A 6056-nucleotide genomic window follows, 5' to 3' on the forward strand; every position below is an offset into this window, starting at 1 on the left:
TGGCAATAGATTCAGTCCAAATTTTTTTTCTAGTCAAACACCACTCAACATTGTTGGCATTTTGATTTTATTGGCATTTTGCATAGAGATTGCATTAATGATATGTTGTCATTGATGTCAATTGAACCGGTAAAAGGTATTCATGTTATTGCTGATATTGTTATTTTTGATATTGGTTAGTAACCAGTAAGAAGAGAGTTGTTGATGATATTGTAACTGATATGTAAAGTTTGTGAGTTAAATCGGTGAACCAGTGTAAAGGGTCAAACCTTTCTATGTAATGTAACCGATAAACCCTATCAGTTGTTAAACCCTAACCGATCAAGTTTGTTGGTTTATTATCTGATGAGTGGTAATGATGGAGACACGTTTGATCATTGTATGAGGATAAATTCAAACTGGTTTGGCGCGTTTGCTTATTGTCTAGGGAAGGAGCAAAGTGGATTGCATTTAATGCACAATATGTGATGAGTTACAAAGTCCAATGGAGCGGTTGGTATTGTCTTGAAGAATGTGAAGAGATTGTCATGATTTCTAATGACCAAGATTGAACCGGCTTGTTTGTAATCTCAATGATGAGAATTAGGGTTTTGTTGTGTTACCGACCTAATTGATTTGTATTTAAGGTCGATGAAGTTGTTTGTAAAGGTTGTTGGAAAGATTGGTAGAAAACCTATTGAGTGTGTGGTTTCCAAACTAGTGAACGGATCTGCATTTTTGAATGAAGGCAAATTGAAGCTTAGAAGGATTTGATCAAGCAAATGTAGTTCTACTCAGACAGATCAAGAAAACCTGTTATTTTCTAACAATTACAATAGAAGTAAAATCCCTTTACCGGGTAAGCTCTAACAAGCTTGGTTACTCATTAAATCCTCTAACAAGGTGTTCCATTAGCTTGGATTCTTAAATCCTCCAGTGAGGTTACTCCTAACTGGGTATTGTGCTTCTAACAAGGCATATTTTTAAATCCCTTAACTGGGTGATTCCTAACCGGAATTAGTTCTTAACAAGACTTATTGTAAAGCTCTAACAGACTTTGGCTCCTAATAGGGCGAACTTTGAAAGAGTTTAGATAGCTATCATTGTGAGTCCCATCTCACCATTTTTTTTACTTATTTGGGTTTTCCATGTATAAACCTTTGTGTGAAGTGGTGAATGCTTTTGTGGTTGTGATCTTATTTATTGATTTGGTTAATTTCTGATAAGGCATGTTAAGTAGAAGCATTGAGAGATGAATATGTTGAGTTAAGATTAAGCATTGTGGATGTTTACAAGATTGAAGGTGTTTACTACTAAAAGTTGTCATAACAGTTAAACCGATTAATATCAAGTATTCCTAAGATTATTGATCTTGATTGAGATATGTTTACTTTGTTTGACTGAGTTTGAGCTTGAGAACTTTGTATCAGTTTTTCAATATACTGATTCACCCCCCTCTCTCACTATTCTACCGTATACTTATTCTTTCATCATAACATCAAACATACTCTTAGCCTTCTCCATCAGTGTCATGTTCATTCTTTCTACAACTCCATTCTTTTATGGAGAATACAAAGTTGTCTTCTATCTATTAATGCCACAGTCTTTACAGAATCTATCAAAATCATAAAGAAAAATTCATTGCCATTATTAGTCCTCAAATATTTAATCTTATTTTCAGTCTGCAACTCAACCATTTATTTAAACTTTTAAAATTGATTGAAAAAGTTAGATTTATTCTTTAAAAAATATACTGATGTCCTTCGACTGAAACCATCAATAAATGAAACATACTATGTGGATTTTCCAATGGAAGGAACATCTACAAGACCAAACACATCAGAATGAATAAGATCCAAAACACCACAAGATTTATGAGAACTCGAGTAAAATTGAACATGGTTTTGTTTTCCATAAATGCAATGCTCATAGAAATCAAAATCAAGATTACAATCATTCAAACCTTCAACAATATTTTTATTTTTCAAAGTCCTTAGACCTTTTTCTCCAATGTGGACAAGTCTCTGGTGCCATAGTATAGTCTTCTCTGTAGGTAACTTTTATTTAGAAGAAAGAGCACCCTTAGGTACCCAAAAGCCATGTCCATCTGCTGAAGGTGAAATCCTCAAATATTTCGATGAAGTATCCACATATTTACCTTTTATAGGAGTTCTATTACACTCAATAGTGTATGCCTCTAGCTTATACAAAGTGCCAAACCTGACATTTATAGCAATAAACATAACACCTTTAATCATCTTACATCCTGCATTGGAAAAGACTACTTGCACACCCGCATCTATCGGTTTAATCACATATAATAAATTTCATTTTAATCCAGGGATATTCAACACACAACTAATCCTTTTTATTCTACCATCAGGAAAATTGATCCTAACTTTACCACGACCAACAATATCTAAATGTGAATCATCACCCAAGTACACCTTACCTCCATTAAATTCTTCATATTCTAAAAACCAATCTCTATTAGAAGTCATATGAAAAGATGCACTTAAGTCAATTAACCTTGCATCATTACCTACATGAGTAGCCATAGCTGCAATGAATGCACCACCATCTTCCTTCTTGGACTCAAAATTAGAATCAAATTTCTTCTTTTCTTCTTTGCAGTCTCATGAATGTGATATGATTTATGACAATTCCAAAAAATTACTTTGGTCTTTCTAGGAGATTTCGATCTCTATATAGATTTGGACTTATTGCGCTTCTCATTCTTTCCCTTTTCCTTAGGTCTTCCATGAATAGTTAGGGATTCCTTCAAACTGATGTATACCTTCATCCGCATCTCTTCACCAGATAGGGTACCCACCACATCTTTATACTTCAAAACAATAGAAGTACTATTCATAGCGATAACAAGAGAATCCCACGAATTAGACAAAGAACAAAGCAATATCTGACATCTCTCCTCTTTGTCCATCTTAACACCAATAAATACCAATTGAGATACTAACATATTAAATGCTTCTGGGTGGTCCATAACTCATCCACCCTCTTTCATTCTCAAGGAATACACTTTCTTCCTCAAGAAAATCCAATTCAATATAGATTTCACTTGATACATTTCACCAAGCTTAGTCTATAGCTTCTTTGCAAAGATCTCTTCATGGATATTGATTAGAATAGAGTTTGCCAAGCATAATCTAATTAGACCATTGGCTATTTCAGTCTATAACATCATATTGAGCAACCAAAGTAGGATTTTTAGGTCTTGAGACATTCATATGAACGACATCCCATAGATCTCAATCTATTAGCAGATCTTCTATCTTTAGCTTCCACATCTCAAAATTACTTATAGAAAATTTCTCCACCTCTATTCTTCTCAATGAACTTGCCATTCAAATATTCCTACAACAAGATGAAAAAATATATTCTACACAAGCTCCCACTCAAATCTAGATTAATTCAAGAAACCCAAAAAACCACAACTGAAACCAGAGGTGATCAGGTTCTGATACCACTTGTAGGGAAGTTAAGTAGCAAAATAACTTCCTACACTAACTTTGAGAGGAGTTTAATGTTGGCATTTGATGCTTCTGTGAAGATTGGTGATGCTTGATATATACAGATTCTTAGGAGTTGTCATTGTTGGCAACTCAGTTAGTTGTCTTGATCCAATATGAAGATTTGGCTAACTGGTGATCTGGAGTATGTCTTTTGTAACCAGTCTACCCGGTAATACTCTGTTTACAGTCCTTGAGGTTGATCTCACTTCCAGTGAAGTAGATTTTTTGTTCGGTGATTAGGTTTGATTGTTAAAGTATTTGGAGATAATAATCATGCTAATTAAGCCTACAATATTGATTGTGGCATGTGATTGAAGATCTGGTATTCGGTAGAACAACAAAGCGGGTTATTCATCATATTTGTTGATGTCGCATGTATTCAAATTCTCTCAGTTAATTTCGGTGATTTCAGTGATTGGTAATATGTTCGAGGTGATTGGAAAGACCTTTAGGAAGCACGTGATTGTTTTTTTAGGTCCGGTGTAAAGTTTTGATAAGGATTGAAGATGACTTGCAGCTACACGTTTCATATTTTCCTATCTCATGAAGCTGACATGAAAGAAATTGATTTTAGTGTATGCGAATATATAAGACTAATTTGGTAAATGATTTTTGGGTATGATGATGATGTGGAAAACCTTTTTGTAGCATTTGAGCGCAGTTTCACTTGCATATTTTTGATCTCAGTTGATCTGGTGAGCAGAACAGAGTAGAGTAGAGCAGTCAAGCAGATTAGTGACAACAGATCATTTACACTTAACCAGAACTGATTCTTGGCATATTTAGATGCTATTTACCAGTTCATTTCTTATTGTAATATTTTGTAAACAACAATAAGGCAGTGTGCCTTCCTCTAGGGTTGTAGCCCTATTTTTGTATTGAGCAATGAGCTCTAGGCAGTGTGCATGAATGCAAGTGCATTCCCCTTTTGTAATATTGTTTTTCTACTAGCTATAGTGGAATAATATTGTGGGTTCAAATCCCACCATGGTTTTCCCATTTGGGTTTCCACGTAAAAATCTTGGTGTTATAATTTTATGGTTGGTTTTTTTGTGTTTCTGCATTTCAGTTTCATGCTTATGGTTCAGGTGGTTTAAAGTTAAATCAAAAAATTTGATAGTCGATAGAACATTGATTCACCTCCCCTCTCAATGTTCCTTGATTCCATCAGGTAATACATAAACTTTTACACATCATTATAGTAGTTACAATTACTTAAAAGAAATATAAATAATAACATGCATACCACAACACAGTGATTTATGTGGGGAAAACCCTTTTGGGAAAAAAAGCCCCCACCCCAAAAGCAGCTCAATATATTATTCAACAATCAATAACATATTACAATATACTTATAGAGAAATCTCTTCATAGGAGTACCATTAATCAAAGATTCAGAGGTAACTCAATAGCCATAAGACTCTTACACACAATCTTTATCTCACACATCTCATTTATAGGGGATGTAATATAAGATACCGCCAAACGATATTACAAAACCATGGATTAAAACCACACAATAAAGTAGAGCCAACCTTATCTCCAATATAGATTCCCTATGACATGTCAAACATACATCAACACATGTACTTCCCTTTTATAATTCATTTATGTGTCCGATGCATTTTATATTTCCTATTTCAAGAGTCTATTTTCTGGAGGCCATAACTTGTGACTCGAGTGTTTGATTGGCGAACCATTTGAAGCACCAGAAAGCTCGTGAAATTATATATCACCTTGTAACTCGCTACACCAGTTACATCCACTTTTTAGGGCATTTTGGAGGTTATAAATTCCTAAAAAATTAAATTTAAACTTCATTTCACCTTCAAAACTAGCTATGATCTTGTGACCAAAATCTACTGGCATGCTTATCTAGCCAATTCATTGGGGAAATTTTCACACCATTTCATGCTCAAATAAAAACTTACTATAAATAGTGGTGTCATGTAAACATAAGGTTGAGACACCATTTTCCCAACACTTGTTTGAGCACCTTTTGTCTTGTCTCCAATTATTTGATTTTCTGAATGATGCTTCTGAACATACTTAGCAGGAACTTTTGTTGAGTCTTCCTCTTCTTCTTCTTCATCATTTATTTCCTTCTCTTTGCTCTCTTTCTAATCACTTGTCTTCTTTGTAATTTCTAGAACAATCTCAACCAATTGTTCTAGCAAACATTTATTATCCTTTCTATCCTTGATGTAATATACATTTCCTGTTCTAACACCTTCTGCAATTCTTTTACTAGTCTTCTCTTTTCTGATCACACATCTGGTGCTACTAAATAAAACTTCATAGGCTTTTCTACACATTTGAATAACAGTTAACAAAATATGTCTCAATATTTAAAACATAGTAAATGTCATTAATTTTATGCTTACCATCAATAAAAACACTTCCAATACCTCAAATAGTTGCACCATCTTCTCCAGAAAATTTCACTGAACCTCCATCATACGTCTTAAGATTAATTAACCTATCTTTATAACCAATCATATGATTTTTTACTTCTAGAATATATAATATATGTATTCAGTTCTA

Source organism: Cryptomeria japonica, chromosome 6 (assembly GCF_030272615.1).
Source record: "Cryptomeria japonica chromosome 6, Sugi_1.0, whole genome shotgun sequence".
Taxonomy (NCBI): Eukaryota; Viridiplantae; Streptophyta; class Pinopsida; order Cupressales; family Cupressaceae; genus Cryptomeria; species Cryptomeria japonica.